Source organism: Erinaceus europaeus, chromosome 23 (assembly GCF_950295315.1).
Source record: "Erinaceus europaeus chromosome 23, mEriEur2.1, whole genome shotgun sequence".
Taxonomy (NCBI): domain Eukaryota; kingdom Metazoa; phylum Chordata; class Mammalia; order Eulipotyphla; family Erinaceidae; genus Erinaceus; species Erinaceus europaeus.
The window spans coordinates 10,360,754-10,387,801 of NC_080184.1; the positions used below are offsets into that span (position 1 = coordinate 10,360,754).

General features: G+C 42.2%; 3 protein-coding genes across 4 annotated transcripts in view; 1 reads left to right on the forward strand and 2 right to left on the reverse strand.

The window, feature by feature from the left end:
- LOC132535532 (zinc finger protein 14-like) overlaps positions 1-17,071 on the forward strand; it is an 81,418-nt gene extending 64,347 nt beyond the window's left edge. The window contains exon 6 of the mRNA XM_060181670.1: positions 17,008-17,071. The gene's annotated coding sequence lies outside the window, so the exon portion shown is untranslated. The remainder of the gene's footprint in view (positions 1-17,007) is intronic.
- LOC103127427 (zinc finger protein 709-like) overlaps positions 1-27,048 on the reverse strand; it is a 426,106-nt gene that overhangs the window by 255,614 nt on the left and 143,444 nt on the right. The window lies entirely within an intron of this gene.
- LOC132535538 (zinc finger protein 850-like) overlaps positions 1-27,048 on the reverse strand; it is a 340,468-nt gene that overhangs the window by 169,961 nt on the left and 143,459 nt on the right. The gene's annotated exons all lie outside the window — the stretch shown is intronic.

Genomic DNA, 27,048 nt, shown 5'->3' on the forward strand with positions numbered 1-27,048 from the left:
CAGAACATCATTTTATAGCGAATCCTTTTAAGTCAGTAAGAACCAATTATATTTTGAAATTGGGAAAAGTTCTTTTATTTTTATGTATTTTTTATTTAATTGATTTAATAATTATTGACAAGATTGCAAAAGATAAGAGGGGTACAATTTCTCATAATTCTCACCACCAGAGTTCCATATCCCATTCTCTCCATCAGAAGAGATCCATTCACATTCTCCTTCTCCTTCTCCTTCTCCTTCTCCTTCTCCTTCTCCTTCTCCTTCTCCTTCTTCTTCATTTTATCTTCTTCTTTGCTTTGGTTCACTTTTATTAATATAACAAATCTTGAAAAAAAAAGGAAAAGGAAAGAAGCAATATACTTCAGGGGCCGGGTGGTGGTGCACCTGGTTGAGTGCACATGTTACAGTGTGCAAGGACCCAGGTTTGAGTCCCCTTCCCCACCTGCAGGGGGAAAGCTCCACAAGCAGTGAAGCAGTGTCACAGGTATCTCTCTGTGTGTATCTCTATCTCCCTTTACCCTCTCAATTTCTGGCTGTCTCTATCTTATAAATAACGATAATAAAAAAAAATTTAACGGGGCCAGGTGGTGGTGCACCTAGTTGAGAGCACAGGTTACAGGGTGCAAGCACCTGGGTTTGAACCCCCGGCCCCCACCTGCAGGTGGGAAGTTTCACAAGTGGTGAATCAGGGCTGCAGGTGCCTCTCAGTCTCTCTCCCTCTCTATAACCCCTTCCCTCTCAATTTCTGGCTGTCTCTATCCAAATAAGTAAATAAAGATGATTTTTAAAAATATATATATATATATTTCATTCAATAAGATAGAAATTGTGAGGAAAGGAGGAGATAGAGAGGGAGAGAGAAAGATACACACCTGCAGTCCTGCTTCACCACTCATAAGCTGTTGCCTCTGCAGTCAGGGAATGGGTCTTGAACCTAGGTTCCTGTGCATGCTAATATGTGTGATCAACTGGGTACATAACTGCTTGTTCCCCCTTATTCTATATTTACTGAAACTATGGACCTTCTAAGGGCTAAACAACTGGTGCTAAACAGGACATGGTGGAGGCTGCAGGGCACTGAGCAACAGTGCTCAGCTCCCAGCCTAGTTGCCCTGTCTGGTGTCTTTCAGTTTTGCCTGGGTATACAACCCAGGATAAGGTTCTGATTCCAGAGCCAGAACCCTCACTCAAGGATAGAGCAGGACTCAACTCCAGCTCTGATATGAGGAGAATCAGTTCAACCCCAGGGGAAGCCATGCTGGAGGTTGAGGGCAGAGTCTGGTGTCCAGTCTACCTAAAAGGAGACAAGATAGGTGCTGGGGAAGCCTTTCTGCAGCTTAAGGCCTGGGATCCTATGAGGATGTGGAGGACTCAGCCAGAGACCTTGGCCTCAGGGCTCCTTCCAACTATATTCCTGCATCTTTGAAGCAGCCCCTCCACCTGCCAGCCCTGGGGACCCACACTCACCACCCTGCGCATGGCTCCTGGCTCTCAGCAGCATTCTTCTGCTGTCAGAGTCATCTTTCCATGAGCAGCTCCTTAGGGAGAGAAACAGGAGTTCTGGTGGCACAGGGGTGCATTCTCTGCTGTCTGAAAAGAGGAGTTTTGCTTTTTTTTTTTTTTTAAATTTAATGATGTATAATCAAATTTACCTTGTTTTCCAGCAGGACTATTGCTTCATTATATAAAAATAGTACCATCAGTGGAGAAAGTATTGGGCTCTCAAGCATGAGGTCCTGCAATCAATCCCTCAAAACATATGTACCAGAGTGATGTCTGGTTCTTTCTCCTCTTTTCTCATTAATAAATATCTTTTAAAAATTGTACCATCAAACATATTGTACTGCAAAAATTAAGACAGTACTGTTGGTCTGGAACTACTGTTGGTATGCAACTACTTCTCCTCCACTGCCAATTATTTCCAGTAAATATCACTAAATACTGTGAACAGGGATGGTTGTGAGCATCTACATTATAATGAATTACGATATTAATGCTGTCTTTGAATTACATTATTTTTCAGCTAGACATTCTTATAAAATTAGATATTATAACTGAAGACTGGTCTATATATAATCGGGTGTTATGGGAAAAAAAGAACTATGTCATGCTCGTATGCAATAGTTAATAAGTTAATGGGTAGCTTAACCCAGTAGCATTGCTGTAAGTAATTTCTCCTTCTATTGCTCTTCTTAGAAATTGTTAATTAAAGTCTAATAGCTATGAATAATTTAAAGCAACTGTGCTAGATTTTTTTCTTTTTTTAACCTGAGCACTGATCAACCCTGCCTTATGGTGGTGAGGAGGAGGTCTGAACCTGGGACTTTGGAGCCTCAGGCTTAACAATCTGTTTTTATAACCATTATGCTATCTACCCCATCCTCCTTGATAGAGTTGAGGTATTATTATTTGTTTTTTTTACTAAAGCACTGGTCAGGCCAGCCTTATGGTGGTATAGGGGATTGAACCTGGGACTTTGGAGGCTCAGGCATGAGAGACTCTTTGCATAACCATTATGCCACTACCCCCACAATTTCATGTATTTTTCATATGCTTCCTCACTCATTAGATCATCCAGTTCTGAAGGATGACTCCCTGTCATCTTGATCAGCCACCCATCTATATAATAAGATTTATTCCTGAGTCCTGGATTTTCTCCAGGAGTCCCATTAATTTCAGTTACTTTATCCTGGTAGAGGTGTGTGTTGGAGGGCAGCTTAGGGAAAGCAGCACCCCTCCCTCTGCATCATGGAGGAAACTAGAGGGACAGAGGCAGAAGATAGAAGCACCACTGCCTCCCTACCAGACTGCAAAAAAAAAAAAAAAAAAGTCACAAAATGCTGATGTGGGATCACCTAAAGACACATCCCCTGAGGCTCCTGCCCTTCCCCAAGAAACTTTAGAGCTTGCAAGACCCGGAGGTTCTGGCCTCCCTCTCTCTTAGTCTCAGTGTATCCATGCTACATGGCTTGTGCTTCCTTTTTTCCTGCCCTTACTTCCTCACAATAATTTTTCATCACCCTGAAATATGACTGGCTCTCTTGCAATTTCCCTGTCAGAGTCAGTCTGGAATTCCTGCAGGAGGGAACAAGAATGGCCCCAGTTAGCTACTGTCTCCCCCTTAACAGTGAGTCTGGTTCAGTAGCAGCTTGTGCACTTTGCAAAGTAGCAAAGTCATCTGTTTCATTTGGTCTCAAGTTCAGGTAGACTACACTAAGCCACATCTCCCAAAGCTTCCTGTGCAACACTGCTGAAACCGGACCTGCCAATATACATGGATATCTTCGCCCACCCTGTCCAATGCTTGACGTCTCATCACCCAATCTGGTCTCCTATGCCTACACTGAACTTCTCTGTTCCAGTCTCTTGGAAACAGAGTTGGCAGTCAGCTGAGGTAAAGAACAAACACCTCATCACAGACCCCTGCAAGCGTCAACCCGGCTTTGACCTAGCACGTTATGATCGGGCCCTCCTCAATCGCTATCGAACAGGCCATGGCTGGTGCGCCGCTATGTTCCATCGCTGGAGAGCCAGAGACGACCCGAACTGCCCCTGTGGCTCCAGACAGACTAGGACCCACATAGTCAATGACTGCCACCTCTCCAGATTCGAAGGAGGTCTCGAAACTTGACATCAGGCTCAACCTGACGCTGTTGACTGGCTACGGAAGAAGGGCAAATGCTAGAAGAAGAAGCTGCTGAATCTTCTAGAAGACTATTTAGGAGAAAGATCCAGCCATTTCTGGCTTCCAGGGTTCTCCAGGCACACCCTCTAGAGAAGCTGATAGGACAGTATTCCTGTCACTTAATAAGCTCTCATGCTGATTGGGTTTAAACATTATCCAATCAGAAGAGGAGTAGTGTGAGCGTGGCAAGGGCTTCATCCAATCAACTGTGAGACAGTGGGCATGGACCAATCTGGGCTGTCGGTGGGTGGTGCAGACAGTCTAGGCTAGGAGACACTCCAGGAAGTAAGACCCACTAGTCATCCATCCTGTGTTTCTGGGAACCCCACTTTCCTCTGTGTTTCTCTCCGTTTCTGCTGATTTGGACTTTGCAGAGGAGACCTCAGAAAGTTCAGCACTGGATGGAGTATGGTAAGTGTCCCTCATTGAGGCTGAGATTGGGAGGGGTCGCTTGAGTCTTCCCAAAATATTCTGGAATGCAGCCTCGTGTCTGGGCCTCTCCCTGGTCAGTCCGCCATATCCACCCCGAGACTGGATTCCTCTTGTGCTGTCCCGATTCTTGTGGGGGAACTAAACAGGGCGCTCTATGGAGAGGGGGTGAGATCACTCCTGCTTTCCCTCCCCCGCTTGTGTGTGTCAGTGATGCCGTTTCTTGGCCCCGTCCCATTCCCTACTGAGTGTCTCAGGGTCTGGCCCAAGGTGAGGCGAGCAAGGAAGGAAGGACCTGCTGACCCCAGGCAAGATGGTCACGTTGGGGAGTCAACATAATTATCTCTTACCTTTATTTTTCTTCTTTTAAATATTTATTTATTTTCTTTCTTGTTACCCTTGTTGTTTTATTGTTGTAGTTATTATTACTGGATAGGACAGAGAGAAATGGAAAGGAAGGGAAGACAGAGATGGGGAGAGAAATATAGACACCTGCAGACGTCATTCACAGCTTGTGAAGTGACTTTCCTGCAGGTGTGGAGCCGGGGCTCAAACCGGGATCCTAATGCTGGTCCTTGAGCTTTGCGCCAGTTGCGCTGAACCCATAGACCTAATGCCCGATCCTCTACTTTTATTTTTCTTAGTGATAAATTGTAGATTTCTGTTAAATTATCCCTGGATCAGCTTCATTTGAATCCAGCTTCATTTGAATCCACTTCATTTGAAGTGTTTCAGAATTGTCCTGTCTTCTAATAAGGCTGTCAGTGAATCCTATACTTTTTTTTTTTTTTTTTTAACCAGAGCACTGTTCAGCTCTGGTTTATGGTAGAGAGGGGATTGAACCTGGGACTTTGAAGCCTCAGGCATAAGAGTTTGTTTGCATAACCATTATGCTATCTTCCCTCCGCCTGTTGGAGAATCCTAAGCAGTCCCCCACCTTAACATGAGGGCCATGAAGAGATGCATGAAGAGTGTTCACACACTTATAGTGGCCTCATTGTAGTGTGCAGAAATTGAGAATATGGGGTCCTGCTCACTGCCTGTTCCAAGCTGGGAAACAGAATTTGTTATTGTTTATGTTCCTCATAATTTTATCATAACACTGTTCGTTTCTGATTTATGATAATCTGGAGATTGAACCAGAGACTTGAGTGTCTCACTTGAAAGTGATTTGCATACCCACCCTACTAATTAGCTCAGCTACTTGTAGTTATATTAAATAATATTTTTATTGATTAATTTTGGCTAGATTCAGGGAGAAACTTGAATGGTAGTGCAGGATAGAAAGGGAAAGATAGGGGGCTGTGCAGTAGAGCAGCAGGTTATGTGCATGTGTAGGGAAGCACAAGGACCAGAATAAGGATCCCAGTTTGAGCCCCAGGCTCCCCACTTGCAGGGGTGTCACCTCACAAGTGGTGCAGCAGGTGTGCAAGTGTCTATATTTATCTTCCCCTTTCTGCCTTCCCCTATCTCAATTTCTCTGTGTCCTATCCAACAATGACAACAATGATAAACAAGGGAAACAAAATGGGGTGGGGAGCCTCCCAGGAGCAGTCTATTTGTAGTGCAGGCCTAAGCAACAATCCTGGAGATAATAACAAAACAAAACAAATCAAAACAAAAAAATAAGGGGATGGAGAGACACACATATAGTGCTGCAGCTCCAGTCTTTACTCTCTTCCACCATCAGAGACCAGAAGTTGAACCCAGGAAGTGAGCAGAGCAATGTGTGTACTCAGCCAGGTCCACTATCACCATTTGGCATCTATAATAGGTTTCCCCCCCTTTTTTTGCCCTTGTTGTTTTATTGTTGTAGTTATTCTCATTGTCCTTGTTGGATAGGAGATTGAGAAATGGTGAGAGGAGGGGAAGACAGAGAAGAGGAGAGAAAGACAGACACTGCAGACTTGCTTCACTCCCTGTGAAGTGACTCCCCTGCAGGTGGGGAACCAGGGGCTTGAACCGGGATCCTTAATGCTGGTCCTTGAGCTTTGCGCCATGTGTGCTTAACCTGCTGTGCTACTGTGTGACTACTCCCTTCTCACACAGAGTATGGATCGCACCATACTAATCTTTCTCTTTCTCACCTATCTCACTTAACACAATTCCTTCTAGCTCCATCCAAGATGAGTCAAAAAATGCAGTCATATTTTCACTTATATAGAGAGACAGAATGTTAAACAAACACTGAGCCATGCACAAAGCAAGAGAGGCATTCTGCACAGTGAACTTCTGCTCTTCCTCAGGCCACCAGCATAAATTTAATAATTGGATCCTAATTATCTCTCCCCAACCTGATACTGCTGCCTAGGGTTATCTAGTTTTTCCTTGATGCCCCACACCAGATCAGTGGGCTAGTGCAAACTCAGACCCCCACATTCAAGCTGGGACAGCAGTCTGTACTTTACACCCCTGGCTCCATGGATAATTAGACTCAAACCCCAAAGGTATCCATGCTGGCATACAATTGAGGGCAGAGCCTGGTGTGTGTTCCCCAAGTGGGAACACAGCAGGTCTTGGGGACCTAGTCACAGCAGAGGAGACACAGTAGGGTGACTTTAATCCCCTAGGCTGCTTCCAGACAAGTCCTGTCATCTTTGAGACAACAGTTCTTGATTTTCATTCTTGGCTCCAACATACATCATCTTCCTCCCAAGTTCCTTGCTGTCTTCAGTGCAGTCTGAGCAGGGCCTGGAGAGAAAAGCAGGAACCGGCCTGACTCAGGGGCACCCTGTCTGCTCTCTAGAATGTTTAAGTTGTTTTCTGCTGGCATTTTCACCTCTTTTTCATGATTTCCTGTTACTACTATTCTCCTGGCTCACCCTCTTTAGAAACTGATTGAACAGCTCTCCTGCCATATAGCCAGGTCAATGCTTCATTCAATTTTATTATGACTTTCTGATTCCTATTTCCAGGACTGAGGCACTAAAGCAATGCTGTGGTCAGAATCCTCATGAGTGTGAGAATAGCTCCATCTATTTAGAATCTAGGCTTTGGCCAGTGCTCTTTCCAGTCTGGGCTGCGTATGGGCAGTGCTTGCAACTGAGGAAAGTCACTCTAGAAAGTAAATGCTGCTTCTCAATGTGCACAGGGTCCTTGCTTCCTCCATTTGGTTGCACATGTCTCCTGCTAATTCACTTCTTGAGGAGGACACTTCAGTGACTCCAGAGTCTGGATGTAATCATGTGACTGGTGAGTCTCAGCCTCCTGAGCTTAGATAGAAAAGGTTGCCTCAGAGAGGCTCCAATGCTTCCCATAGCAGCCATGTGTCTGAGGTCTCCCTTCACTACTCCCCCCCCTTTTTAAGATTTTTTTAAAAAAATTTTTATTTAAGAAAGGATTAATGAACAAAAACATAAGGTAGGAGGGGTACAACTCCACATAATTCCCATCACCCAATCTCCATAACCCACCCCCTCCCATGATAGTTTTCCCATTCTCTAGCCCTCTGGGAGCATGGACCCAGGGTCGTTGAGGGTTACAGAAGGTAGAAGGTCTGGCTTCTGTGATTGCTTCCCCGCTGAACATGGGCATTGACTGGTCGGTCCATACTCCCAGTTGCCTCTCTCTTTCCCTAGTAAGGTGTGTCTCTGGAGAAGCAGAGCTCCAGGACACATTGGTGGGGTCTTCAATCCAGGGAAGCCTGGCCAGCATCCTGGTGGCATCTGGAACCTGGTGATTGAAAAGAGAGTTAACATACGAAGCCAAACAATTTGTTGAGCAATCATGGATCCCAAGCTTGGAATAGTGGAGAGGTAGTGTTAGGGAGGTACTCACTGCAAACTCTAATGTACTTCTGCTTTCAGGTACATATTTTGCAGTAGTTTATGGATACGTGTGAACATAAGCTCTCTCTCACAGAAATGGGTGTATATCTAGGTTATGGGACTTTGTTATTAAGTGAACTACCTGAGATAAAATTAGAGTGTACTATAAAAGGAAAGGTCTCACCCGAGTAATGAAGCTTAAGGGTTGTCATTCCACATGTGAAGTCTCTGGACACAGTCTGAGGTGAAGCATGTTGAGGTGGCAATCATTGCGTTGGTTAGGTTGTGATCAGCGGATGCAGTATTATTTGGTTTGGATTGGGAGACACATATGGGAAAGTGGGCCCTGTCCAAGGGTTCCAGGACTGGGGGAAGTAGGGCTCTATAGTGGAGATGTGAGGTTCCTGCTGTCTTAGGCTTCAAAAAGACAATCGATAGTTAATGTTATCATTACATTATTTGGTAATTGGGTTAACTTTGAAAAGTCCTTTTGTTATGGTTTGCTGTACATTATCCAGTATCTTGTATATAGCTGTGCTATTGGATGCTTCTAATCTACTTGGTCTAGGCTTTTGAGAGAGTCCGCATATCAAATACACAGCCTATATATTAAAAGGTTTCAGTTTGTGTTTTGAGAAACTTTGAGACATACAACTGATTTTCCCCCTCTCATATTAATTAACTACTGATTTATAAGTCTACATTTTGCTAGGAGTGTACATAAACACCATTCCCACCACCAAAAGACTGTGACCCATCCCTCCCACCCACTCCCACCCACTCCCACCCCCCACTGGCCCAGGAAGCTGCATGTCTACCCCTCACCACAGGGTTTTTACTTTGGTTCCCTACTTACAATTTGATCAGGTCCTGCTTTTAGTTTCTCTTTCAGATGTTCTTACTCAACTTCTGTTGATGAGTGGGATCATCCCATACTCATCTTTATCTTTCTGACTTAGTTCACTTAACATAATTCCTTCTAGCTCTGTCCAAGATGGGTCAGAGAAGGTGGGTTCATTGTTCTTGATAGCTGCATAGTATTCCATTGTGTATATATACCACAGCTTTCTCAGCCACTCATCTGTTGTTGGGCACCTGGGTTGCTTCCAGGTTTTAGCTATTATGAATTGTGCTGCTATGAACATAGGAGTACACACCTCTTTTTGGTTGGGTGTTATGGAGTCTTTGGGGTATAACCCGAGGAGAGGAATTACTGGATCACATGGAAGGTCCATGTCTAGCCTTCTGAGAGTTTTCCAGACTGCTCTCCACAGAGGCTGTACCAATTTACATTCCCACCAGCAATGTAAAAGGGTTCCTCTGTCCCTACATCCTCTCTAGCATTTGTTGCTGCTGTCCTTTTTGATGTATGCCATTCTTACAGGAGTGAGGTGGTATCTTAGTGTTGTCTTAATTTTCATTTGTCTGACAATCAGTGATCTAGAGCAGTTTTTCATATGTTTTTTAGCCTTTTGGATCTCCTCTGATGTGAATGTTTTGTTCATATCCTCTGCCCATTTTTGGATGGGGTCATTTGCTTTTTTGGTGCTATGTTTGCTGAGCTCTTTATATATTTTGGTGATTAGTTTCTTGTCTGATGTCTGGCATGTGAAGATCTTCTCCCATTCTGTGAGGGGTCTTTCTTTTTGTTTAATAGTTTCTTTGGATGTGCAGAAGCTTTTCAATTTGATGTAGTCCCATTGGTTTGTTTCTGCTTTAGTCTTCCTTGCAATTGGGTTTGATTCATCAAAGATGTCCTTGAGGTGTATGTGGGAAAGTGTTTTACCAATGTTTTCCTTATTGGCTGGCCTGCTAAAGGCAGAAAATCCTATTGTTTCCAGGAGATGTGTTCAGATGTGTTCAGAGCTCAGCTGCTAACAGCTTCTCAGTCTACCATCTTCCGGTAACCCCCCCCCCTCCAGACTTTTTTTTTAAAGGATTTCTCGAAAATGAAAACTAGCTGCAAGTCCTTTGATCCAATGAGAGCTATACTCAAGAAGTCTTTGGATCAGCCCTCAGGGTCGCAGTGGTCCCTGGAGACTCCCAAGAGAAAGCCCCTGACCTACAGTGCTCCCTCCGGGTCCTCTGCCCGCCGCCCAGCAGCGCTCTGCAACCAGTGGAGGAGCCGCCTTCCCGGGCGGAGGACAATGCCCGGCCCACCCACCTTGCCCGGCGCAGCTTGGGAAGTCTAGCAGCCACCCACTAGTTCGTGCCACCTTTACTCTAATTCTTAACCCAAATTAAGTTATAATCACCACCTTGGTGTCACCGATATGGCCCCTTATTGACTGGCCTGCTAAAGGCAGAAAATCCTACCGTTTCCAGAAGATGTGATTGGAGCTCATGCCGCTAGCGGCTTCTCAGTCCGCCATCTTCCGGCAACCCTCAAGATTTTTTTTTTTATTCATAAGAAATATAGGAGGAGGGAGAAATAAACTTACATCACCATGATATATATGCTGTCCAGGATTGAACTCAGGGCATCTCATTTGAAAGTCCACAGCTTTATCCATTGTGCCACCTCCTGGACTACCCTTCCTTATTTCTAACCCAGTGATCCATCTTAGGCCTCAGTGTGGATTCCTATGACCTGTCTTGGCTACTCCTGAGGCTTCTCAAATCAGTGTGCTCTGTTGGCAACATGGGGCTGCCTATTAATGTCTTTATTCTCTATTTTTGTATTTCTTTATTCATTTCATAATCTTTTAAAGTTTTTTTTCTTTCTTTCTTCCCTTCTTTCTTTCTTTTTTAAAATATTTATTTTATTTATTTATTTCCTTTTGTTGCCCTTGTTGTTTTTTATTGTTGTAGTTATTATTGTTGTTGTTGTTGTTGTATAGGACAGAGAGAAATGGAGAGAGGAGGGGAAGACAGAGAGGAGGAGAGAAAGATAGACACCTGCAGACCTGATTCACCACCTGTGAAGCGACTCCCCTGCAGGTTGGGAGCCGGGGTTTGAACCAGGATCCTTATGCCGGTCCTTGTGCTTTGCGCCACCTGCACTTAGCCCGCTGCACTACAGCCCGACTCTCTCCTTAGGTTTTTCTATGTATACTATTGTCATCTGCAAATAGGGAGAGTTTGACTTCTTCTCTTCCAATCTGTATCCCTTTAATTCCTTGCTCCTGCCTGCTTGCTACAACAAGAACTTCCAACACTATGTTTAATAGTAATGGTGATAGTGGGCAGCCCTTTCTAGTACCTGGTCAGAGGGGAAATGCTTCCAGTTTTTCACCATTGATATGATGTTGGCTGTAGGTTTGCTATATATAGAGTTTGCTATCCTCATGAATTTTCCATCTATTCCCATTTTTGTAGTGTTTTGTTCATAAAGGGATGTTGTATAGTGTCAAAGGCTTTCCTGCATCTATTGATATGACCATGTGTTTGATGTGGTGGATCATGTTGATTGATTTACTTATATTAAACCATCCTTGCATACCTGGGATAACCCCACATGGTCATGATGAACAATCTTTTTAATATACTGCTGTATCCGGTTGGGTAGAATTTTGTTCAATATTTTCGCATCGATGTTCATCAGAGATATTGGTCTGTAGTTTTCTTTTTTGGTTGTGTCCCTGTCTGCTTTTGGTATCAGAGTGATGTTGGCTTCATAGAAGCTGGCAGGGAGTATTCCAATGTCTTCAATCTTCTGGAAGACTTTTAAAAGTAGAGGTATTAGTTCTTCTTTGAAGGTTTTGTTTGTAGAATTCATTTGAAAAACCATCTGGTCCACGACTTTTATTTTTGGGAAGATTTTTGATAACTGTTTCAATTTCATTAGCTGTGATGGGCCTATTCATGTTATCTAATTCCTCTTTACTTAATTTTGGAAGTTGGTAGGTATCTAAAAATCCTCCATTTCTTCCAGGTTCTCTAGCTTGGTGGCTTAAAGTTGTTCATAGAAACCTTGCATGATATGTTGAATTTCTGGAGTGTCTGTTGTGATATCTCCTCTTTCATTTAGTATACAGTTTTTTTGCGTCTTCTTCCTCTTTTGTTTTGTGAGTCTGGCTAATGGTTTGTCGATTTTGTTCACTCTTTCGAAGAACCAACATTTACTTTCTTTGATCTTTTGTATGGTTTTCTTATTTTCAATGTTATTGATTTCTGCCCTAACTCTAGTGATTTCTGTCCTTCTGGTTGCTTTAGGGTTCCTTTGTTCTTCTTCTTCTAGGTCTTTAATATGTGCATTCAGGCTGTTTATTTGTGCTTTTTCTAGTTTCTGAATGTGTGCTTGTATAGCTATGAACTTCCCTTTCAGTACTGCTTTAGTTGTGTCCCAAATATTTTGACAGCTTGTGTCTTCATTTTCATTGACCTGTTGAAACATTTTGATTTCTTGTTTGATTTTCTCTTTTATGCAGAAGTTGTTAAGAAGTATACTGTTGAGTTTCCACATTTTGGGGCTATTCCTAATCTTTTGTTGATTGTTCAGTGTTAGTTTAGTTCCACTGTGGTCTCAGAAGATGCCTGGGATTATTTCAATGCTCTTGAATTTGCTGATGCTGTCTTTGTGGTCATCCTTGAGAATGACCCATGTGGAATTGAGTAAAATGTGTATTCCAGTTCCTTGTGATTAATGACTCTGAAAATGTCCAATAGTTCTAGTTTCTCTATCTGTTCATGTTACTCCCTTATGTCTTTGTTGATTTTCTGCCTAGATGATCTGCCAAGTTCAGAGAGTGGGGTATTTAAGTCCTCTACTATGACTGTGTTGCTGTTAATATATTACTGTAGCTCTTTCAGTAGACGTTTGATGTATTTACATGGCTTCTCATTGGGTGCATAGATGTTAATAATTGTTAAGTCCGCTTGATTGACTGATCCACTGAGCATTAAGTAGTGTCCATTTGTATTTTTTTACTTTCTTATTTATTTATTTATTCCGTTTTGTTGCCCTTGTTGTTTTATTGTTGTAGTTATTATTGTTGTCATTGTTGTTGGATAGGATAAAGAGAAATGGAGAGAAGAGGGGGAAGAAGAGAGAGGGAGAGAAAGACACCTGCAGACCTGCTTCACTACTTGTGAAGCAACTCTCCTGCGGATAGGGAGCCAGGGCTTGAACCGGGATCCTTACTCTGGTCCTTGTGCTTTGTGCCACCTGCGCTTAACCCACTGCGCTACAGCCTGACTCCCCATTTGTATTTTTTTAAAATCTTATCTATTTTAAAGTCTATTCTTTCAGATATGAGAATAGCTCTTCAAGCTCTTTTTTGTGGTCCATTGGCTTGTATGATAGTTTTCCAGCCTTCACTTTGAGCCTGTGTTTGTCTTGTTGAGTTAGGTGGGCCTTGTTGCTTTTCATTGTTGTTGTATTTATTACTGTTTTTGTTACTGATGACATTATTGTTAGACAGGGCAGAGAGAAATGGAGAGAGGAGGGGAAGTCAGAGAGGGGGATAGAGATGGACACCTATATAACTGCTTCAGTGCTTGTGAAGTAACTCCATTGCATTTGGGGAGTTAGGGGCTCAAACCTGAATCCTACAGCTCAACCTTTCACTTTGGCCATGTTCACTTAGCCCACCACCCAACTCACTGTCCCCCTTTAAATATGGTTGTTTCTTTACCCCACTGAATTCTGTGAGTGCATATATTGGTTACTATCCCTTTACCTGATGTCTGTCATGTACATTTTTTTTTCATTTGATACTGTGTCTGTCAAGCTAATGGCACCATTTATTATGTAAAATATTTGAAGTTTGATTTAGTTCCATTGGTCATTTTTTCCCCTTTTGTTATTCTTGCTATTGAGATCTATATAGGCTCTATAGTGGAAATGTCAGGTTCCTGCTGACTTAGGGTTCAAGACGACAATGCATAGTTATTGTTATCATCACATTATTTGGTAATTGTTTTAACTTTTAAAGGTCCCTTTGTTAGGATTTGCTGTACAATATCAAACATCTTCTATGTAGCTGTGCCACCAGTTGCTTCTGTTCGCCCTGTTCTAGGCTTTTGAGAGAGTCAACATAGCAAAGACTCAGCCTCGCCATCTCTTGTTTTTTTGTGATGCATAGAGAAATGGTGCTCATGCTACAGAGTTATAATACGAATCATTATATCACCTTATAAGCCATGAATATAATGTATTTTATGAACAAGTTACCCAATATATGTTTGCAGATTAAATAATCAGTGAGGATGTCTAATATTTTGTCAGTATGAAGTGTTTTTTTAATTTTATAGATGTTCCCTTTTGTTGCCCTTGTCTTTTTTTTTTTTTGTTCTTTTTTTTGTAGTTATTATTGTTGTCATTGTTGGATATGACTGAGAGAAATAGAGAGAGGAGGGGAAGACAGAGAAAGGGATAAAAAGACGTATTTAGACCTGCTTCACTGCTAGCAAATCAATCTCTCTGCAGGTGTAAATCAACCTCTCTGTAGGTGCGAAGCTAGGGTCTTGAACCTTTATCATTATTCTGGTCCTTGTGCTTCACACCATGTGCACTTAACCTGCTACAGTACTGCCCGACTCCCTGAAGTGTTTTCTCACAAAAATATGCTTCATATATTTTAGTGCTCAGTGACCTATGAAGATATAACTGTGGTATTCACTCAAGAGGAGTGGACACTATTAAATCCTTCAGAGAAGAAACTCTACAGAGATGTGTTGTGGGAAAACCATAGGAATTTTCTCTCAATAGGTAATTATAATCTTCATTCATTCATTTGTCAATTAGAAGAAATATTTGTCCACCACTGTTCACCATTGTAAATTTAATATATATAAATGATTTGTAATACTTTTTTCATTTTTAGGAAAATTACTAGAGGAACATTCCACCAATAAGCAGCACCATAACCACCAAGGAAGTAAACAAAGGTTTGAGTACATTGCATAATACAATCATTTTAAAGTAATTAAAATTTATAACCACTGCTGCCAATATATAATTCTTAAGCTATTTCATCAAGAATGATGCCATGAGTATGTTATGGAGTAGTTGGGCAAATGACTTAAATAGTGATTGATGTGACATTATGCCTAACATCCTCATTTTAATCACTGGCAACACATGTACCATAGTGATTTTCTGGATTGTCACTTTTCTCCACTTCATAGAAAAATCTCTCCCACAAATAATAAGCAAATGGAAGCTATAAGAAACAGATCAGTGGGGAGTTGGGCAGTAGCCCAGGGTGTTAAGTGTTCATGTAGCAAAGCACAAGGACTGGTTTAAGGATTCCGGTTCGAGAACCCAGCTTCCCACCTGCACGGGAGTTGCTTCACAGGTGGTGAAGCAGGTTTGCAGGTGTCTATCTTTGCTCCTTCTCTGTCTTCTCTTCCTCTCTCCATTTCTGACTGTCCTATCCAACAATGATGATGTCAATAATAACAATAATAACTACAACAATAAAACAACAAGGGCTACAAAAAGAAAGTAAATACATATAAAAAATAGATTAGTGAAACTCTGTGTTTATGAAGTAGTATGGTTGAGAAGAGTAAGCATATCTACTATAAATTAATAACTACTTTTATAGTGTTTATCTGTAGTCTGTAGTAGTGGAGAATTTCAAAACAAAGACATAATATTTTCAAAAGTATTTCAATGAATAAATTCATTTGTTTTCAATTCAAAATTAAAATTCAATTTGTTTTCAAAGGTATTTCAAGGAATAAATTCAAAATACCTGGAAATAAATTATTAGTTATTGTTTAATGCATTTGTGTATTGTATAAAGTGATTTAGTATTTACCAACATTTTCTTTGAGCTTTCTCTTACGTTTAATTGTTAAATTAGTCTTTTTTAATTTTAAATTATTGTCCTTATGCTGTTAGTAGAGTAATTTCATATATTTTGATAATATCTGTGTTTTTTTGGTTGTTTATAATAATGACTTGCATTTTCCTTTAAAAATAAGAATACTGTTGTTTTCATTAAAGTATCATAAAGTACCGTCTCTCTATTTTACAGAAATATCGTCAGTTATCTTCGGCTACACGAAAGAGCTCACAATGGAGAGAAAGCCTATGAATGTAAACAATGTAGTAAAGCATTCAGTTCAGCCAGTCATCTTATGGTACATGAAAGAAGTCACAGTGGAGAGAAACCCTATGAATGGAAACAATGTAGGAAAACATTCAGTTGGGCCAGTGATCTTAGGGTACATGAAAGAACTCACAGTGGAGAGAAACCCTATGAATGTAGACAATGTAGTAAAGCATTCAGTCAGACCTGTCATCTTCAGAGACATGAAGGACCTCATAGTGGAGCGAAACCCTATGAATGTAAACAATGTAGGAAAACATTCAGTTGGGCCAGTGAGCTTCAGAGACATGAAAGAAGTCACAGTGGAGAGAAACCCTATCATTGTAAACAATGTAGTAAAGCATTCAGCCAGTCCAATAATCTTAGGGTACATGAAAGAACTCACAGTGGAGAGAAGCCCTATGAATGTAAACAATGTAATAAAACATTCAGTTTGGCCCGTTATCTTAGGGTACATGAAAGAACTCACAGTGGAAAGAAACCCTATGAATGTAAACAATGTAGTAAAGGATTCAGTTTGCCCAGTCATCTTAGGGTACATGAAAGAACTCACAGTGGAGAGAAACCCTATGAATGTAAACAATGTAGTAAAGCTTTCAGTTTGGCCAGTTATCTTAGGGTACATGAAAGAACTCACAGTGGAGAGAAACCCTATGCATGTAGGCAATGTAGTAAACCATTCAGCAAGTCCAGTAATCTTCAGAGACATGAAAGAACTCACAGTGGAGAGAAACCCTATGAATGTAGGCAATGTAGTAAACCATTCAGCAAGTTCAGTAATCTTAGGGTACATGAAAGAACTCACAGTGGAGAGAAACCCTATGAATGTAAGCAATGTAGTAAAGCATTCAGTTTGGCCAGTTATCTTAGGGTACATGAAAGAACTCATAGTGGAGAGAAACCCTATGAATGTAAACAATGTAGTAAAGCATTCAGTTTGTCCAGTTATCTTAGGGTACATGAAAAAACTCACAGTGGAAAGAAACCCTATGAATGTAGACAGTGTACTAAAGCATTTGCCTCAGCCGGTAATCTTCAGAGACATGAAAGAACTCACAGTGGAGAGAAACCCTATGTATGTAGACAATGTACTAAAGCATTTGCCTGGGCTGGTAATCTTCAGAGACATGAAAGAACTCACAGTGGGAGAAACCCTATGAATGTAAGCAATGTAGGAAAACATTCAGTTGGGCCAGTCATCTAAGGGTATATGAAAGAAGTCACAGTGGAGACAAACCCTATGAATGTAAACAATGTAGGAAAACATTCAGCCAGGCCAGTCATCTTGGGTACATGAAAGGACTCTTGGAGAGAAATCCTATGTATGTAATCAATAGAAAAGACAGGAAAAAATCAATGGAGCCAGTACCCCCTCCCTATGATTCACTTAAGTCAGTGTTACACAAGCTCCTGCACTAAATATGGTCCACAGATCAAATTGTTGGGGTTTAAAGTTAACAATATATGGTTACATATCAGCAGAGTTCAAAATTAAGATCACTGGGAAACAAGTCTTTTGACTGTGAAGCAGAATGAAGTGACCTGAGGGCATGCAGATGGTTTTTACAGGGTAGAATAGGCCCAGTGAATTGTAGTCATGGCTTATTTTACTGATCAATAACATGGAAGATGACTACTATATGAACTCACTCAACTGGAATTCATATAAGTGAGGTTCCAGAACTTGCCCAAAAGAAAGATTAAAAAAAAAAAAGACAGAAACAAAGGGACCGTGTCTATTACATTATAAGAACTGTAATTGTTATCTTTGAGAAACTGGGAACATAAAACTTTGATGTTGGATGTGGTGTGGATCCATACTCTGTAACTTCACTATCTGGAATTCCACTGTTAGTCACAAATAAATGTTGCATAAAATCATTTCTTGATATATTTTGAATTGTTCATCTGAGTATTAAATTTATATATGCACACATTTATATCCAAACTGTATATACCACTGAATTGCCTTGTCCATCCCAAAATATTTTCCATTTAGGAACATAAACCTAATTATCTAGCTTGGACAATAAAATCCTCTTCCCTTATTTTTCATTCATAAACATAATCAAGTATAAGATGTCCTGCAGCCTCCCAGAAGGGCAATTAGATATCAGTATATTGGTTGGTCTGAATTAGAGGCTTCATTGTGTGGTGGTAGGAACATTTTTCTAAACTTAAAAGCATCGACTTTCTTGAACAAATTGTCAATCACCAATGCTATCACAGACTGACAGGAAGAGTTGCTCCCACACTGAAGAGGCACCACATATCTCTCCATGCCTCACCTGGGCATGCCAGTCTTGGCAATGCAGAAATAAGCTCCATCCCTTAAAAGTGTAGAACAATGGCTTCTTCCTGGTAGTTACAAAGTGGAGAAACCATTCTACCGATCTGACCTGTTGTTCACCTAGGGGCCAAGTTCAGTGTGGGCAGGGCCTAGGTGTGCACAGTGTCTTGTCCTTGGGCTTGGAGTCAGCAGGGCTAAGACCTCCAGAGATGCTCTGCAACTGTGCTTATCTTTCTCTAGGTCGGAGATCAGTCCTGATTCTTTCCAGGGGGCTTGAACCACATTTGGGAGTTCAGGAGTGTGCGTTGAAGTTTGCCTCTCCACTATGTGCTCAGTGCCCTTTGACTGAAGCAGGCCACAGTCCTAGTTCAGGATCATATTTGGGGAAATGGAGGCCCCTCCTAAAGGAGGGCTTATGGGAAGATGTGTGTGCTAGGTGGAGACAGTGGGGCCACCTCTGAAATCAGCCCACTGCCCACTTAACTCACATATGGGAGCTTGTTTACATTGTAATTATAGTCATTATTGAGTATCTAGATGCTTAGAAGGTAGAAATGATGACCTTCTGACACTTGAGGAGCTGCATCAAGGACATCACCCTGATCTTCCTGGTCAGCACAATCATGTAGTTCTCTGCCTGTGGAGGATTCAGGAGCTTACACTCTACTCCACATAAGAGGCTTGGTCTCTTTAAGAATCAGAGTGGTTTACCCAGACCTGTGTCCTAGGACAGGAAGGGTCCTCATGACTTCTGCTGGTTCAGAAGTAGATAGATTTTATCACATCATCATACTGATAATTACCTCATCTTAGTTACCCTCTGGACAAACCAGTACATCAGTTAATGCAGGGCAAACTCTGGCTGGCCTGTCTTGACCACCCCATGCTCACCAGTGTCTTGAAAACCAGAAAGGTGTCATAGGAGAGGATGAGAACAGGCTGTGGTGGCAGTGAGTATGTAGAGTGACCACTCTGGACACTACAGTATGGGATAGTATATTAATTGGGTTACACAAAGTATTCTTATACTCAAACAAGCAGGCAGAAAAAAGGAAGTATGTTTGGACCAATCATTGTATAGGTCAGTATCATGAAGTGGGAACAAGCTGGGGTAGGGAAGTTGCAGTCTTATCAGTAATGGACTGGGCAAAGGCTGATGCCTTCTCAATGGTTACACTATTTGTAGCAACACCCTTTTGTCTGCAGGACATGGAAACTTGACTGTTCTCTGCAAGAGTTTCAGTAAACAGCTCTTGCCTTTGAGACAGGTGCAAAATACTGGCTACCAGGCCAGCTGGGGAGAGGGTGGAGGGGCAGGGAGGCTCTTTGGCTCCTAGTCTCTGAGAGATCATTGTGGTGTCAGCCCTGCTCAACCTGCTATATCTCCACAATTTAAGTCATGACTTAAAAAGTAGACTTTTATTCATAACATCTCTTGCTCACACTGATGAAACACTGGACACTCACCAAGCTGAGGAGGACTGCATATGCCCCCCTTACAATACAGCTAGCTACACTCCCAAATAGAGTGCCCAGTAGGCAGAGCTGTGAGGGAACAGGTCCCACCCTGAGTCATCTTCTGAGGATGCTCTTCCTTCCCAGCTACAGCAAAAAGGAAAGCAGCAGATAGCAGGTGTCCACACACCTTTGAATTTCACATTGTGGAGTCTGAACACCAAGATGCCATTAGACCTGGGGTTTGTGAGCCCTTCCTGGGTCACAGGGACATTTGCTTTCTGGGTCTCTATCTGGAAAAGAGAAATAGTCTCTGCCTCTCTAAAAGCATGAGGAATCTGGGGAGTGTATTTCTATTCAAAACATTTTTATGAGTGTGAACCTTCTTTATGTTTTTCTTTCATATGCAGTGCTTGTAAGTGACCCCTGGGCCTCTAATCATTCACAACACTACTGCTGATCTGCCTTTCAAATAAAACTTTCTGTTGATTTCTTGAGGCTTTTATCCTAGATAAACTGGCAGCTCTTCATACCAGCTGCTTTTATTTATTGCATATGACAATCCAGTCTTTCAAGTCAATATTAGAATTTTTGAAAACACTTATCTACCAAAACTTTGATGGTGAGAATCTCTTATGTTTCCATTGAGATGATAGTCATATTGACAGACACTATTGACTGTCAGGCCAATTGCACAATGAAAAACATCAACAATAAAACCTCCCAAAAGACTAAGGGACCTAGAGGCTGGTGTCCAAGAGTTAAAGGAAATGATCATAACACTTACCCAGAACTATAAATGCTTACAAGAAGAAGCAAATCCTGTTCCTATCCTGACCCACCATAAGCCCTCTGCATCTTGCCCCAAGGCTCTCATTTTGGCAGATACGTGTCCGAATTCTTCTGCAGCCTCCACAGCTGCTTCTTTGGCCACCCCTGTTTTGGCATACACATGTCTGGATTCTCCTGCAGCCACCACAGCCACTTCTCTGGCCACTGCTTATCCAGCAGCTTTGACTTCTGTGACTCCTCCCCCCACTGTTTCACAGCTATCAGAGCAAGTCCACAGATTCCTGGTCAATGTTGCCCCCAATATACAAAAATCTCAGGCCTGGTATTCGTATTCCGCCACAGATATTAAACTTCATAAGACTAAAAAGAAGATGGAATTCATGCTCCATGGACCAGATCCATTTTACAAGGCTTAATCCCAAACCTTAACATCCCCCAAGATTGGAGGAATGTAACTCATGGTACACCCCCAGACCCCCTCTTCCTGCAATGGGAGGCATATTTTTCATGACGAATGTTTACAGCAATCACGGAAAAATAGTCAAAATCAGACAGGGGAATTTTGATGCATTGTTTTGAATGGGTAATTTGGAAACAGGAATTCAACAGGCAGAGGCCAAGTTTACACCGAGTTATTTTGATCAGGTATGCCTTTGTGCATTACAAACATGGGAGAGGTTAACACCACCCATGGGAGTGGCCTTAGCCCCCATTCCCTCCATTCACCAAGAACCAGATGAGTCCCTGGCTAAATTCATTGACAGGGTCCAATCGAGTTTGGAAAGAAAGATTTATAATCCTGACACCCGTTTTCTTCTCCTGTGGTCCATTTTCTGGGATCGCATGCTTCCGGATTCCTGACAGGCATGTCTCAGTCTTAAAAATGAACACCCAGATACCTGGATTTTAGCTACATAGAATCTTAGATCAAGCTCGTGTTGGGAACCTATTGTGCAGGCCTATGCAGCTATCCTACATAAGCAAAAAGGGGCTTTCTTTCAGTGCGGTCGCCAAGGGCATTGATGTAGCCACGTCCAGAAAATAAACCGAGACCCCACCTCCAGTCAGGGAAACACCACCTCCAGTCAGAGCCAGAGACCCCGAATGCCTTGTCCCAGATGCCAGAAGGGGTTTCATTGGAGGAGATATTGTTGGCCAAGGTTCCATAGGAATGGCAAGCCCCTGCCAAATTTAAACTACGTGTGGGGCATCTCTTAGCCCCACCTTCAAGAGGATTGGAGCAGGTCACCCGCTTGGTGTCATGCCCTTCTTCCATAAACAAAAGCCCAGTTTGGGACCGAACCCATCACTCCACCCACCACTCCAAGTAAGAATAACAGAGGGTGAGCAGAAGGAGGAGCGTGCAGTGTGTGGGAACTCCCAGTGTAGAAATAACTGGCTGGATCAAGAGAATGGCTTGGATTCAGAGCTTGAAATTTTGTGGACCACCCCGTGTTAGAAAGGGGTCACCCAACTATGATGGTAAGGATTGGTAATACTCCCTTTAAGCGTTTGATTGACACGGGCAGACAAAACAATCTTTTTTAAAATTTTTATTTATTTATTTTGTTGCCCTTGTTGTTTTGTTGTTGTATTTATTATTGATGTCATTGTTGTTGGATAGGACAGAGAGAAATGGAGAGAGGAGGGGAAGACAGAGAGGGGGGAGAGAAAGACAGACACCTGCAGACCTGCTTCACCGCCTGTGAAGTGACTCCCCTGCAGGTGAGGAGCTGGGGGCTCGAACTGGGATCCTTCTGCTGGTCCTTGTGCTTAACCCGCTGCACTACTGCCCGACTCCCCAAAACAATCAGAGGTTCCCAGAGTTGGGACTCCTCCCAGGACCATGCTTACCTGGTGTTGGAGGGTTGACTCAAGTTTTCCCCACATGAGATTCGCTTGTGTGGGAAGATCCAGAAGGGACTACCAGACGCTTTTGTCCTTTAATAGCTGATATAAGCACCAATTTATTGGGTAGAGTCTTGCTGGAATATTCCAAGGTATATTCACGTGACTGTACTGGTTTTTGCCTGAACCTGACAGCTACCATGCAGGTGGACCCAAGGTAATATCTAGGGAGGTGGTGTTATAGTTGGATAAAGGACTAGAAGGCTGGATCAGAGAAGAGCATATCTCCAAAACATGGGAAAATATATATATAAATATTGTTATCTATGAAACCCATCAGTTTGATCTGGGGCCCATATTCAACACAGGGGCCTGTGTAACCTGTGCTTCCCTATAGGTCTTGTCAGGCTGAGCTTCACTGATGGGAGACAGATGACCCAGGACTCATGGCTGGGTTGTACACAGTATCTCTTTATTCATGCAGGATGCAGCACAATCTAAGCCGAGCTAAACTAAACTAAAAACTAAAACTAAAAACAATCTTGTCTATATATATATATATATATATTAGCCAAGTAGGGTGGGAACAGGATGTGACGTAGAGAGGGTGGAGAGAAAAGTGACTGGTGAATATCAGGGTGTGACAAGGAGAGGGGCAGAGCAGACAATAATTCTACCACTGAACCACCAATGCCCTGGAAGGGAGGGTGGTGCTTTATGTAAATGTAAAAGTGATTTATGTAAATAGACCGCAGCTTTGAGTGGGATCAAACCAATCCCATACAGGCATACCAGTGCTTAAGCAGGATTAGAGACAGAACACAGGGGGAGCTGGCATACTACCCAACAGGTCTGAGCTTGGTATTCTGTGTTCATGGCTAGGAACATTCCAGGCTGCACTGATTTCAGGACCCATATTCTTAGAATGGTAGAGTATGTTGCTCAGCCTCACTTTGGAGACTGGAGCAGCCCCTACCACTGTTGATCCACATTGACGGTGATGTCTTATAGAGAACCAAAAAAGCGTCCATGTTGTTCCAGATGAAGATGACCAGTGACAGTGACACCCCTGTGTTCTGGTCACATTGGAGCTGATGCTTCACGGTGTGATCACATTATTGATACACTCTTATTGTTGATACATTTCATTTTTTTAATATTTATTTTATTTATTTATTCCCTTTTGTTGCCCTTGTTGTTTTATTGTTGTAGTTATTGTTGTTGTCGTTGTTGGATAGGACAGAGAGAAATGGAGAGAGGGAGGGGAAGACAGAGAGGAGGAGAGAAATATACCTGCAGACCTCCCCACCTGCAGACCTGCTTCACCGCCTGTGAAGCGACTCCCCTGCAGGTGGGGAGCCGGGGTTCGAACCGGGATCGTTATGCCGGTCCTTGTGCTTTAAGCCACCTGTGCTTAGCCCGCTGCACTACAGCCCGACTCCCTGTTGATACATTTCATCATGCAATTGGCCTGACAGTCAAATATGATTGTCAAAATTACTATCATAGTTTTGGCATAGGCTGAATTTCCTTCTGGGGTACAGAAGGTGGAAGGTCTGACCACTGTAATTGCTTCTCCAGTGGATATTAATCTTGACAGGTTTCTCCATAATTCTTCCCTAGTGGGGTTGAGCTCTGGAGAGGTGAGACTTCATGAAATATTCATGAGGTTGTCTGCTTAGGGAAGTCAAGATGGCATCATAGTAGCATCTGCAACTTGGTGAATGAAAGGAGGTAGGATATAAACATCAAATGCTTTGTCAAATGTGGCAATTACCAGTGTTGTAATGGAATAACAGGAAATGCTGCTCTGACTCTCCAGGCTTCACTTGGGCATGCCAGTCCTTTGCAGTGACAGAAAATGAGCCCCTTCATTTAAAATGTAGAACAGTGGTTACTCCCTGGTAATTGTGAGGTGGAGGGACCATTCTAAAGGTCTGGCTGGGCTGACCTAGAGGCCAAAGTCAGTGTGAGCTCTTCTGGGGCTAGGGGTCCAAGCATCCCTAAACTTTCATCTGGCAGTCAGCAGGACTGGAACCTCCATAGGTGCTCTGCAACTGTGCTTGTCTTCCTCTGGGCAAGGGAAGTCAGTCCTGCTTCTTTCCAGGGGGACTTCAGCCAATTTTGTGGGAGGAGGGGCAGCCCCTGTAGGTTGAGGCATCAGCTACAATGTGACCAGCACTCAGGGGTAGAAGAGATGCTCACAGTGCTGACTATGGGAGTGAATTCAAGTAAATCAGAAATTCCATTAACTTAGTTTCTTTATTTTGCATCTTTATCTTTTTTTTTTTGCATCTTAATCTTTTGCTATGTTTTCACATATTATCAAATACAGTTATCTGAAAATAACTACAAGTCACCCTTGTATTTTCTTTTTCCTAAAAGTGGAAGTTTATTTTCTTTCTCTACTTCTGTACTTCAGCAAACAACTTCTCTCAGATTGAATTATAAGTGCAGAATTGAGAATCCAGTTTTGTTCCATGAGCTGCAAATAGGAAAAACTTTCACAGTCACTCGCAGTGTTCATTGAATATTTAGTCATTTTTCTAGAAATAATGATCCTTTGTTACTAAATGGTGGTTGCAGTATTATGAAAATTTTCAGTGCATTCTCTATTATTTTAAGTGTAACCAAGTAAGAAAACACTAGAGGAAGTAACATGCTTCTTATTCTCATAAGTCACCATTCCCTAATTGAGCCAAAATATTTGGTGAAACCATCCAAACAATCAGTGGTATTTGGTATTAATCCTGGTGAGAACTGAAGAACCAAGTAACAACTTTAGTCCAAACAAGACTGGACACACAGAGAAATCCTTCAGTGCTAAGGCTTTAGACAAAGCCCCCAGAGTGAGATGAATGAGTGGCTTCACCTGTGAGCTCACAGAGTGTGGGTCTAGGGGAGCACAGATGTTGTCAATAATGGCTCCAAGTGACTCTAGGTGATCCTAGGTAGAAATGAGGCTTCTGGGTAATTCACCAGGGTGGAGACATAGTGTTGGTCAGTGGAGAGGTGTCAGCATATGCTCTGTGGAGTGTCTAGTGGGTTCCTGCAGTCAGCAGTTCCCGTTATAGAGAATTTGTGGGTGTCTGCAGGAGGAACCTCTGAATATGAAGGAGACATTTGTTTGTTCTCCCTGGAGGAGGCAGTGTCCCTGACTCTGCTAAAACAAAGAACAGGAGAGAGTGACTGCAGCAATTCCAGGTCCTCTGCCTGTGGGTGTGGTGGGTCCAGGAAGAGCTGTTCTTGCCTCTCTGAAGGATATTCTGAAAAGGCAACGGTGATGCTTCAAGATCATCTTCCTTGAACTAAAGACTGAGGAGGAGGACTAGAGAAGGGCATGGCGTGCTCTCAGGTAAAGGCCCATTCTTGGTGGGGCTGTGCTTGTTTTTCCAGCTGATACCCCATGAATCCAGGACCTGCACAAAGGGCCTTGCCTGTTTCTGCTGCTCCTTTGATTCTTGCTCATTCCCCATTTTCATTTTATGAAAATGGCCATCCCTTCAGAAAATTTCCTGATATTACAGAAAGCTCTCTCCCCAGACTTGATTTCAGACAGTCTACCTGTCAGGACAATTTCATTATGACATGTGACCTTCACCTGTGAATATCCTCCCTACTGACAGCTTAGTCCAGAAGTGTGTGATATTCGGGCACATCTAATAGGATAGGAGTCATAACTAGTTTAGAAAGAAATAAGTTAAAACTTTAGGTTTCCTGTGGCATTACCCATCTCTGAACAAAGGATAGAGAACACATACATGAGGCTGGGGAAGGAGCATTATTACAAAAAAAAAATTATCGTATCTGAAGTTCCCAGTTCCCAGTTTCTATCCTCAGTCCCAACAACAATCAGAGCTCAGCAGAGTTCTGGCACACACACACACACACACACACACACACACACACACACACACACACACACACACACCAAGCATCGAGGTTGACAAGACAGCTAACATGGATATGCCACTGATCTTTGTGCACCACAGGTGAGAGCCTGGGCTTCACTGCACTGGAATAACTTTCAGTGCTATGGTTTTCATTTCTCTTTATGTGAACAACAATCAAACTGCCCAGATTGCTGGATACCTATTAATGGCTGACACAATGAAAACTAATGAAAAGAAAAATAAAAAGAGTGATAGATTCCTGAGAAGAATATTTCAGAGAATGCTTGAGAGAGAATAATAACCAAAAATAAGCTTCAATCTATGAGTAAGGAATGATTTGCAGTATAAATATGCTTTTAGAGCTTTGTGATAGTGTAAGAAATATAAGCCGTCTAAATTGTGTAGGATTGATGTTAATTAGTAATTTCCAATGAAGATCTGTTCATTGATTTATGCTGAGAGTCCCCAACATGGAGGGCATGCTCTTCTGACACAGGCACCTGGTTTCACATTGAACCATTACAGCTGATGCAGCTTTGCGCACCTGACACAACTTTTTGGTGATTACTCCATCAAGTTAATACTTCTCTGGATACTTAAAAAGATGTACGCAAATTCACTGAGGCATCTATGGAAAGCCTCACATTATTTTAATTTTTAAAATTTATTTAATGGGGGATTAATGGTTTACAGTTTACAGTAAAATACAATAATTTGGTAAAATATTAATTCCCCAAATGAATAAATAAGTACAATAGTTTGTACATGTGTAACATTATCCAGTTTTTCATATAACACTTCTACAACCATTAGGTCCTCCTCTGCCCTCATGTTCCAGGACCTGAATATTTCCCCTAACCCAGAGTTTTTTACTTTGGTGCAATAC